The following is a 12,611-nucleotide window of genomic DNA, read 5'->3' as shown; positions in this document are numbered from 1 at the left end:
ATACTTGATTTTCTAACAAGTATTAGCAATTATGTGTGGAGTTTCTTGATTTGTATCAAGTAATATTATGACCATCTTCCATGATATTTTATTTTTCATAATTGATTTTCTTACAAATAATCAATAACAAATAATATTGTATTGGATTATAGTTTAAATTAACCTTACGTTATAAAGTATAACTATATACTTGATGATATACGATCAAGGTTGAAAAATGTGATTATTATAGTTTAATGTGAATCATTTGAATGAGATCATCGGTTATATTTTGACATACAGTCATTATCATGATATAAAAAGTGGAGTTTTGTACATCACACATTAGAAAAATAAAGATTAAATTTTTGCTCCCAATTCACTATATATAATATCATGACAGATCAAGTTATGTTTGATAGGGTGACTCACATCGATGCATTCAAGGAATCTTGGAACATTCGGGGTAAAATCATCTTACTTTGGAAGCAGACATATAATACAACCCAAAAATTGTCCAATTTGAGTATCTCTTTGATGAAAGAGGCGTTATGAAACCAATAACTTCGCTATGGAGATTACATGCTTGTGAATTATTTTGTGGATACCATGGATCCTTATAATGTTGTGACTATACGTCTATATGTAGTTATCTACTTTCTTACATTGGGCCACACTTTTTAGTTTTCAACTCAATGGAAAAAAGCGCATGTCGTTATATGTAAAAATATAATCATTTGTGATACTACATTGAAACTAAAATACACTTGACAGGTGGATGAGAAACCAGCGTCAAACCTTAGTTTTTAAAGTTACATTTATACTATGGTTGATTTATGGAAAAAAAACCGGTTAATTGTGATTGTTCGTAGTTTATTTATTATTTTAATATCATGATAATATGATTTGCTTAGAGGTTGAGTTATATCGGAATCAGTTTGACTACGATTTAGGAAAGTGCAAAGACTATTGATCACGTATGTAGTGACATACATGTTAACATGGCCTAAGGGATAACTTTTGGCCCATCATATTTATCTATATATATTATACAATGGAGGACAACACATGCATTTGTCCATTTAGCTTATAAATATCTTTCCCCACTAATAGATAAGACATAATTTGATTCATTGGAAAAAAAAAATACAATAAGAAATCAATAGTTTTCTCACTTTAAGTTATCAGTTTCTTTTACATCAATAGCTTTCTAACTCGATCCATCATTTTGTGTTATGTTTTTTCCATTTTTCAACTGCTTTGCCTTTTGTCTTGCGGGAGCCTTTGACTTTGCTTTTATTGGGTTCCGGATTGGCCGGGAGTTCGGGTTGAGTTTTGGCATAAGCGAACCATACCCGACGGGCCGGGATGGGATGGTGGAAAAAGAAAGAGAGCGAGAGCGCGCGTGTTTTTCATTAACAACGTCGTTTGTGTGTGTAAAGTCACACAATTATCCCCGATCTTTTTAAACTAAAAAACAAAAACAAAAACCCTCACAGACTAGATCTCTCACCGTGAACACCTTCCGTACAACCCCCTTTTTTCTCTCCGGAAAAACTTCATCCACCGGTATAATACAATATTTTTATATTATGTACATTCAGCTAATTAGCTGTTTATTTTTGTCAACCAATTAATTCGTAATTAAAACTTATCTAAGGTTATTCACTCCGATAAAATAGTTTTTTTAGTGTATCCATTGAGAAAAAACTTTTGTTCAAAACTGACCTTTTAAACGAAAATTTTTTTACCGATGGTATCGAGTTTTTGTGAACTTTTTTTTTTTTTTCCCTAAAAGAAGGCTTTCAATGGAGGTGCTCTAAGAGGGTTTGAGTATTGTTGACTTCAGTTTTTTTCTTAATTGATTTTGGATTCATAGATACAATATTTTTATATGCATACACTATAGATTCATCTTTTGTAATGTGATCTTTAGATTAGTTAAAAATTTAAGTTAACTGATTGAGTGATTTCCGTCAGGGTTTGACTTTTGTTGACTTTCGTTTTTTCTTCAATATTTTTGCCTAATTTTTTTTAGGTATAATAAGCAAATTATTGTGTATGTTAGAGGTTGACTTTTGTTGACCAGCTCATATTAGCTCATGTAATATGTACATTTTGATATATTTTCCATAAGCTTTTAGTAAGTAACATGTTGTGTATATTTTGCATTTTTGCTGTATAGATTAATTAATAGTTGACTATAGTTTCTTCCTGAATATTTTTGCACTATTTGGTGTTTTTAAGTATATTAAGTAAAATGCTATGTGTATATTGGTGTAGATTAGTAGTTGACTTTTGTTAACCAGGCCAGATTAGCACTTGAAAATATGTACATTTGACTAAAGTTTCACTAGCTTTGACTTTTTATTATTTATCTATTTTATAAACAGTATTATTTCTGGTTTAGTTAGGTGTTTTTAAAAGAATTAATCAACATGCTCTTTATATTTTGATGTATAGATTAATAGTTGACTCTTTTTTAGCAGGTCAGATTACCACTCGAAAAATGTAAGTTTGATTAGTTTTTCTAGGCTTTGACTTTTTTGTTGACTTTATTATGTTTATATATTCTTGCATTATGTTTTTTGTCGTGTAAGAAGTAAAATGTTGACAGTGATCGTCGGAAGTTGACTTTTCTGGACTAGTATTAGATATTACTTGAAACATGAAGATAGTTAGTATATGTTGATATTATGGTTACTTTGCTTATTTCTTGTAATAAAGAAATATGTTTTTTTTCCTCATGGATATCCAAAATTTGTATTCGATTTGAATACCTGTCGTGTTTTAAAAGAAGCATACCCGTGCCAAATGGAATTGTAAAAAGGAATCATGAGGTTCTGCTAGAATAGAATCATAGATATTACAGGATACAAATATACTGTAAAAATAGTTGTATATAGTGATTACTTTGTCTAGGATAAACGAGAAGATGTCAAAGCATATCTGGAAGGTGTGCATGTATCAGTTTGCATTGAACACTGGAAACTGTGTATATGCATCTAGTCTGTGCATTGGCTTATGCAATTACATTTACTCTTTCCTACCGTATATCCATTTATGATATTTGTCAATCTCAAACATCCGTTATAGTCTCATTCGTCCCTAATCATCCATGCCGGCTAAAATAGCTGCGTGCTAGATAATCTATGCTTGATTACTGATTAGTATTCTCCATGATATAAATTACATGGACATACCAACAAGGTTTGATCAAGTGGTTAATACCATTGTCTATGAAGGCAGAGGTCAAGAGTTCGTCTTGCAAGGATAGAACTGGGGTCCTTTTCGATCAAGTGGTTAATACCCCTGCCTCTGAAGACAGAGGTCAATAGTTATATCCTTATGCCTTGCAAGGATAGAACCGGGGTCCTTTTCGATCAAGTGGTTAATACCCCTGCCTCTGAAGACAGAGGTCAAGAGTTCTATCCTTATGTCTTGCAAGGATAGAACTGGGGTCCTTTTCGATCAATTGGTTAATACCCTTGCCACCGAAGACAGAGGTCAAGAGTTCTATCCTTATGCCTTGCAAGGATAGAACTAGGGTCAAGAGTTGTTAATAACCTTACCAACAACTGGGGTCCTTTTCGATCTTTGATAGAACATTGAAGCAATCTCTCTACCTTAGGTAGGGGTATGGCTCTCTACATCTCAACCTTCCCCATACACCGTCGTTGTATTGGACCCAAAACCCGTGGAAGATGGCATTGGGTGTTACTTGCTTACTCTATAAATTCCATGGACATCCCCAATACTTAAACTGTAGAATTTCTCAAAGGCCAGTCTACATCCCAGGATTATTCTGTTTGCTGGTAAATATGTCTGTTGGCATAAGAACTAAAGTAACTAAATGTCTAAATTAATGGAAATTATTGCTTAAAAATTTCATGGTTTTACACTTTTACCATGTAATATTTTAGAGTTTTCCTTTTAAATTTTGAATCACTAGGTATTCATGAACTGGGCATATGCTATTTATGTTATACAAATAATTTTTAATTAGTGACTTATACCAAGTTCATTGACTATATATGCGAACTGATGGTTTTTCTCTTCTTAGGAAACTTTGAACGTTATCATTCTTAATTGCTTATAGTAATTTTTTTTTTTTTTGTCTCTTTTTACAGTATTGGGACTTCTGGATGTCAAAACCTCCAGGAAATGTGGGATGAACGTGAAATGGCTTCCAATGATTCTCTAGAATTGAACCCAAGCATTCTCATCAGTGCTTCATGGATGGTGAGGAAGCACAATTGCTGACCAACAAGAGGCTGGCTGCTGAATTTCAACATCCCAATTCATTTACTGCACTTCTAAACTCAAATATAATATTGGGGAAGTCCTTCCAGTTTTTCTTCTGTAGCAAGCCAAAATCACAGAATGGCTCTTTGAAAAATGGAATAATGAGAAGCTCCAACTTTGAGGATTGGTACTTGTCATCAATTGCCATAGGTAGTACGATTTTGGGAAGTAAAGTAGTCTACCAAGTCAAAGATGCTGATGATATTTTCTCGGTTTCTTTGGGACGTGCCTATTTTACTGGAGATGCTTATAGCAAGGCCTTATGAGTCGGTGACAATGGAGATTCTTTTGATAGAGTGAATGCTGGCTTGATATCAGATACTTGTATGCAATTATGACTTTTTAATGGGATAGCCTTCATTTCAAAGATTAGAAAAGTGGTCTATGTGCATCTACCAGCAACGTAATATTTAGTGGTGTAAAAGTAACTACTCCCGGTGATGCTATTTCAAAGAGAAAGGAACAAAAATCCCTTCAATCGTCAGGAGTTTGCTATCAACTGGTATGCATGATGGTGTTCATATGTATATGCTCATGTGTAATATTCTTATGCCTGGTAGGAGCTTCGCAGTGTCATTAAGGGTGCTTCCTACGGTCCTACCTCCGTGGCTGTCAATCATGTACCTTTTCAAAGGTTCGCTTATTGCATAAGATCTTTTACTAATGGAAGGCATGTTGAATCCATTTGCCCACCAAATAATTGGTTACTTGACAATTTAAGGCAATTAATGCTTATGAGTTTGAGCGCCATGCTGGCTGCAATTCTTATTTACTTCGACAATGGCAAGACAATTGATGGTGTTGTGAAGAGCTGAGAAACACTCCTCAGAATGTGTTGTTTGAAGTTATTCAGACGATAACTGGATCACTAATCAACCACAGATCTTTTCAGCTTTGGAAATGTGCCATCCTTTTAATAATTTTCCAATATGTTTCAGAGCTCTTATTTCTTAAGTTGTTAGTTCTCATGGCAATTAGAATTGATTCAATTTTATGATCATATCACTTTCTGCTTTCTGCAGATTCATTCCTTGCTGCTGCTCGCGAGCTTCAATGGATATATGGGACGGAAGATTGTGTCATAAAGAGCTGGCTTTATCAAGGTACCATATTATAATTTGCAAGAATCTGTGCATTATATTAAAGGAACAGTATTTCGTTGTGTCGAGGTCAACGCCACCATCCTTGATCCACATCCTACATTTTTATAATTTTAATAGTTAATGTGTTACATATGATTGTAAAAATTCTCATTTCAGTTGCAATCTTATGTATAAAATGGAGCCATATGGGAGCCTGTAACATTTAAATACACTTTCCGCAACTTCCAATCTGTTTGCCCCTTTAAGGTTAATCATTACCCAAATTAACCCAATTATAAGTAAATGGGTTGAAATCGTCACTGCTAAAATTAATTGTAGTTATGGACCTTAATATCTGTGTATACTTGTACAATAAAATCTAGTGGTTCAAAAATATACCATTTCTAAGAAAAGCCAATTGTCTCGTACATTAAGGTTAATGTCTCGATCTGTTAACTACCTTCTACTGCCTCCTAGCTGGTACATCCGTTACTACCCCTAACCAAGAGAGACATGTCCCTGTCTTTACGAACTTCTTGTTCCATACTTGTTATTACCCCATCCACAAGAGATGGGGGAGATTCTCATATCAGGATTTCTGGTTAATTTGGATTAATATTTGGCTGGAATGTTTGGAGCTTAACATTTAGTGCTTACATACATCGGCCGCCTGATTTTTTGTATTGCATGCTTCATCTGATGCTTTTATGATGATGAACTCGTCACAACAATTTCCTTCACATTTTTTACCCTTTATTTGCTTTTCTGGTGCTATTTGCTCGCCAATAGGAAGGGATAAAACTTTGTGATCTTTGCTTTTACCCCACACAACAAGATAAAGCCCTACAACTATGACAACAGCTCCAAGAACCCTGTGAGAATATGAATAGTGGTCAATAATTTTGTTCATGTTTTAGGTAAATGATCGAGAACTGGTAATTGTGTTTACCTTCCTAGGTATGTTTGCTCAGCTAGAATAATGGATCCCATGATAGCGACAATTATCATGCTTAGTGGACTGAATGCAGTCACGAAAACAGGACCCCTCTCTTTCATTATTATTCCTTGGATGTAGTAAGCTAGACCTGAACATACCCTGCACAAACATGAAGAAATTTGGAAGTAATGAATAAGTACCTTGTGGACAGATAGTTATCACTTATCAGTAGAGGTGGCAATATTGGTAGTTCTTGGAGGGTCGGGTAACAGATCAAAAGTTTAAATAGTTCTATAGTACGGGTTGAAACAGGTTCAATTGACCTAAAATACTTGTGAAATTTATTTAAGCTATAGTGTGTCAGTTATGGATATATTTTCTCATCAAGAATATAGTTTTGTATATAAAATGGTTTAGGAGGTTTTTATACATCAAAAGTACATTTTTGGTAACTTTTTACTCTTTGGACCAGTTTCCTTTTAAGTTGTTATTCATTTAGTTTCTTCTTTTAATTTTTATTATATGCATTTACCTGTTTGACCTGTTTTAAACATAACCTGAATCTAAACATATCAAGTAGATGAGTCAGAATTGTGTTTGATGAGTGTGAGTAGGCACGATTGATGACCTATGAGAACAAGAATTCAATGAAATGAAACTAGAGTTCCTTACACTGTAAAGTGTCGCTATAAGCGTGGTATCCCACTTTATAGCCCAAACTGCTGGTTTCCCTCTCTCCATCACCAGTGCCACTACTGCTCCCTCAGCTGTCCCCAATAGAGATATCCAAGCAGTTAAAGAGAGCTCAGCGGGATAAGACTTTAGTGTAATTGCCTATAGATTAGAGAATTTTAAAGAACGTTGAGAATAAGAGACGTTAATTATACTTAAATATTATCATCAAACATATGGATACTTGTAAAACCATGAAGCAAGACCAACTGAACATTGCAAGTGTGATCATAAAAGCTCCCTCAATGGAATGATGAAGATCTACCCTGTTATTTTTTACATTACTGTTAGTTCTTCCTTTTGTCCAATATAGCTCTAGAAGTGGCCCTTTAACCAGTGTCATAAGCATCGCTCCTGCAACTGTTGTAATTGTTCTTATTATTTTGGCTTGACTGCGGATGCTCTTTAGGTTGATCACCTCAAGCCTGATTCAAAAAAGCACCAAATAATCAATATGAATTCCAATTCTCCCACTAGATTTTATATTTCATGCTTTCTGATTGTCCGAGCTAGGTGTTCGATGAGTGGAGGTAGCAAGATGGATGGGCCAAGTGGGTTGGGTAACACTGTAAAGGCCTTTGTTTGAACGGGCTGGTGGTGGTGGGTTGTATGGTTGACCGACCTACATTTTTACCCATTTAGTTTTATGATCACACAAACTATATCTTTACAATAATATTCTAAGTCTTTTAAATTAAAGTCTTTTATGAGGTTGTATGCACTAAAAGTAAACTTTGGGTGACTTTCAACCCGGTTTGACTTTTGAGTCAAACCAAACCCAGTTCGGTTCGGAAGGGCCACTTTTATTAATGAATGGTGAATTGAACTGCCGGTCTCTCATTATGTGCAATTGTGCATGAATGGGTTTTTTTTGGACGTTGGAACATACATATATGGTGACAAATGCCAGACACATGTTTATGCATGGGTACTTATGCATGTTAAACGGCTCATTTTAAAAAAAAAAAATCTTTACCTTAACAACCAGGCCATGACAAAAGTTATAGCAGGAAGAACATTGCACATTGAAACTGCAAATGTTGCTGTTGTGGCTTTTATCCCCAGAAAGTAGAAATTCTGGTCAATAACTGGCCTGTCAACAGGAAACGTAGAAGATCGTTATTTGATATCACATTAGATAAGTAACATAGTTTCTAGCTATGATAAAAGTTAAACTTACTCCAATAGTGCAAGCAGCAAAAGCTTGACGAAAATCGAGAGTGTCATCTTTGGCCTTACTTTCCTGTTACAAACGTAATAATTAGTGAAAATCAAGACAGCAATACATTTATACTTCCAGAAAAATAACGTGTATGTGAGAGATACTTGTCTAGAATGATGGCGAAAGGGGCCATAACATTAAATGCAACGGCCTGACGGTAAACAACAAGTAAATAGAAGTGAGAATAAGCTTTCAAATACTTGGCATGATTACCAACCCCCACTTTATCCTGAAAACAACATTAAGAAAAGAAAAAAGACTATAATTTTGCTACTTTATTTTGCTTTCGTTATATGTTTTATATCGAATATTTATTACAGCTTCGCCAACTTTTTTCTATTGACCCTAGTTTTGGCTGTTTTGCAGGTGAAAAATAACAAGTAAAATTAGCGACTTGAGCTACTTTAAACATTGAACACAGGTCAAGGTCTTGCAATATGACTGATGACAAGTTTCTTTTTTGTTATATACTGTAAATTGTTTAGGTAGTTACGATGTGATTTTCGATGGTAGTAAAAATGGTTTCAAACTGAATAGGGATAAAAGGTTTCTTCCCTTTCTAAGAATCTATACTGTATTAGCATTGGAACATTTTCTGCAATGTCCTTTAAATCGAAACCTAGCTAGGCCTTATTATATACAGTAGGCACTCGAAAGCATATTGAGGAAGTATAATCTTTAGTAAGCAATTGCCATTTATGCTTTCCTCATAAGCAATGCACCATTAAACCCTTAACTTGAATTGAGAATCCACTTTTATAATGGCTGGTATATTTGTATCATAGATTCACTAGTAAAAACAGTATATGATGTGAGTATTGTTTTTGGGTTTCGTTTTCTTTCTTCAGTTCATATATACCAAAAGATCAATTAAGTGGATGAGAACGGGCTCTAAATGCGCAGTCTTTACGCCTTTATGACCTCATTATAGGATATTTCGCTCTTAATTTGTTAGAGTCCGTTACTTCAAAAAGCTTAATACCGTTATACTTTTAGCGTTGCATTGTCATGGTTATCGGGATTCATGCTTTTGTTGTGTCATACTCATACGGTGTGAATAATGTTGATGGGCATTAGACAATAATGCAAATTGATAAGTTGCGTATGAAAGCACTAATTTCTGTTTCTACTCAAAAGCCCTTTCTTTTAAAAGGTTAATGATGGTGTATGGCAATGGTACCCAATGGGGTATTTTCAATGTTCTCCACGTTACTTACTACTTTCCTTTTTTGTATGGTAAATAATGTTGTAGATTATTGCCTTGCCGTGTTTGGATTAGACCTGCGCTTCAAAATCTATAAACTTTATCGTATGTTTCCGGTGTCCGTTTCAATGGGTGGCGTTCCACTGCGTTTATTATGAGCATGAAAAATCTGCGCGCGGTACATGTGTTTTATGTTGTACACTTATTCGTCTTGCACCAAACGTAACTAGGTGGGAAAATGAACAATTTGGGTGATATACTTGTCGAAAATTTGTTAAAATTTAATAAGCCGTGATGTTATCACAGTAGTTGTATTATATGGCGACATGGCGTAAACACACATCACCAAACATAGATTTCAGGACGAGTATGGCTAGTAGCGAATGACATTTTACAATTGATATGTCTAAAAATGGAATCGGTAGGACCGTTTAGCAAGTCTAATGCACAGGAAGTTTTAATGCTAATACAGATTATACCACGAAATATCAAGGAGTAAAAGCGTGCATCATACATATATCTATATACACATTACATAAAAGGGTTTTAACTTATAGGGATAATGGCACCGGAGTGTAACCAACTATGACCAAAAGGTTATGTAATGTAACCAACTACTCGACAAGCTATGTAGTGTAACTACCTTTGTTTTTTGGGTTATGTGATGTAAGCTACCGGCTACTTCAAGTTTCCATTCGGTTAAGCCAAAAATAAACTTAGGGATAATGGCACCGGATTGTACCCAACTATGACTAAAAGGTTATGTAGTGTAACCAACTATGACCAAAAGGTTATGTAATGTAACCAACTACCCGACTAACTATATAGTGTAACCAACTTTGTAATTCCATTAACAAAAATAAAGTTATAGAATTATTCATTTCTTTTGCTTCATTTATTTTCTTTATTTCATCACACGGACTATGGAACACAACCCAATGAGAATCTAAGCCCAAATATATTAACCCACCCGATTTATCATTTCATCATCAATCAATATATCTTCTCCTATCTATCACTATATATCTATATCTATATAAATTTCTCCTTCGCCGTCGTAGACAAATGGTTTCACCACGCCGATTTGTATAAAAAGAGGTCGCTTATTGCCGGAATCTTCAAAATCAAAACCGTCGCCACCATGATCAATGTGGTGTATTTTATAGAGAAAAGAGGTGTATATATATATATATATAATTGTTTATATATAAATAATTAGCAAATATATATTCTTAATATATGTGACACGTGACCCCTTTTTTAATTAAAAATAGAATAAAAATGAAAGTGGTAACCGACAACTTGTTTCCCATTCGGTTGCTTACATTACATAACCCAACAAAGGTGGTTACACTACATAGCTAGTTGAGTAGTTGGTTACATTACATAATCTTGCTGAAATCATTACTCTTCATTCCGGTGTCATTATCCCATAAAAATAAAAGTGGTAACCGACAACTTGTTTTGTATCCGATTACTTATATTGCATAACCCAAAAATAAAGCTCGTTACACTACATAGCTAGTCGAGTAGTTGATTACATTACATAACCTTTTGGTCATAGTTGGTCACACTCACGTGCCATTATCCCAAACTTTTAAGTAATAATGATGAGATGTCAAAATGCATAATTACATTGTGAGTTGAAATGATAAAATGAAAGAGTGGAATAATACCGAGTTCATCCAGACCAAAATTTCTTTTCATGATAGTACTGTAATAAACGTCATACTATTATATCTACATATGGTTGATCGAAATGCTTGGTTATATTGTTTAGGGTTTATTGTATTGTAACAAATGTGTATTCATTCACGGGTTATGAGTTCTTAATATTTTATTCGAAATTGTATAATAGAGGTACATGTATTACCTTACAAGGCGTAATAATCGAACTCAACCTCTAGGCTCTAGATGTAAGATTGTTAACTGATTGATCCAAACCTAGCTTGTTATCTAAAATCAATTGATTTATAGCAATATTTATTTATCCATTTCATCCAATCGATAAAGATAAATAAGAGAGAAGTGAATTTAATATGGAGATTATAAACATAGGTGGCTCAGTACTGTGAGACTAGGCGATCACTTTAGGCTCCCAAAAATGTAAAACCTAAATACTTTGTATAATAGATTTAATGTTTGAATTTTGACGAAGTACCATTATATAATTTGCATTGCAGCAATTAACACTTTTACTGATTTTTGAATATACATCTGCATCTTTTCATTAATAGTAGTTCCATAACATAAGTCGAGCTAACTTGTTTTGTTTACTTTAATTTATATGCTTATGAACTAGGCCCTTAAAACCGACTTAGTTTAAGACCTTCAAAAACCTTAAGCCACTACTGTAATATAAATATAAATTGAGCGATATATTTGAGTCCAATTGATCAACCCACACTTATGAACCAACGAATATAACTATCTAAAATGAGTCTGGACGAGTTTTCCTCTTTAAATTTTTGGGAGACAATGATTTTTCATCGAGAGGTTTAAATTGAGGATTTACTCGTGAGAGGTTCTTTAGCACAAACTTGATTAAAATAACACATGCTAAACTTTTCAATATTCACGAGCGATTCACCTAAAAATAAAGCTACTAAAGTGCTTTTTAACGTTTTTCCTTTACTAAAATAGAAAGTCATGAAGAGTACACGCAAGTGAAAGAAAAATATTTGAAGCATAAATGTTTTGTTGCTGACAATTTATTAAAAAGTTGAGTCGATTAGTATTTCAATATCCAATTATTATTGAGAACATCAATACTTTCTTTTTTTTATTATTAATAATGCTTCGTATAATATTCTTGAAAATTAGTTTTCTATTTAACAATTAATTTTTTTAATTTTATTTTTATGTAACGACAACTGTTAGTGTAACATTCATGAATTTTGACCTATTTGACAATGTGATTAATTGCAACACTCGTGGTGATGGACCCGTTGACTTTCGTTAATTATGCAGGTAACATTTACCTTTTTCTTTTCGGATTTATCCTTCATGTATATAACTCGTGTTTCTAGTAGACTAAATGTGGCGAAATCAGAAAATAGACTAATTCCCAGAGTAATAGTCTAAAGGTGCTGGAATCAGAAAATAGACTAATTCCCAGAGTAATAGTCTAAAGGTGCTGGAATCCGAAAA

General features: G+C 33.9%; 1 long non-coding RNA gene across 2 annotated transcripts; it reads left to right on the top strand.

Annotated features, from left to right (window-relative positions):
- The first annotated feature begins 1,415 nt into the window (after positions 1 to 1,415).
- On the top strand, positions 1,416 to 5,615 carry LOC122580896. Of its 2 annotated transcripts, XR_006320916.1 has the most exons (3): positions 1,416 to 1,548; positions 4,110 to 4,918; positions 5,006 to 5,615. It is a non-coding gene; the product is annotated as an uncharacterized LOC122580896 (long non-coding RNA). The 2 variants fall into 2 exon arrangements; XR_006320915.1 differs by having other exon boundaries at positions 4,110 to 5,615.
- The last annotated feature ends 6,996 nt before the right edge of the window (positions 5,616 to 12,611 follow it).

The sequence above is a fragment of the Erigeron canadensis genome, chromosome 9 (assembly GCF_010389155.1).
Source record: "Erigeron canadensis isolate Cc75 chromosome 9, C_canadensis_v1, whole genome shotgun sequence".
NCBI lineage: Eukaryota > Viridiplantae > Streptophyta > Magnoliopsida > Asterales > Asteraceae > Erigeron > Erigeron canadensis.
The sequence above is the reverse complement of the archived record's forward strand: the minus strand, read 5'-3'. Positions and strand labels throughout refer to the sequence as shown.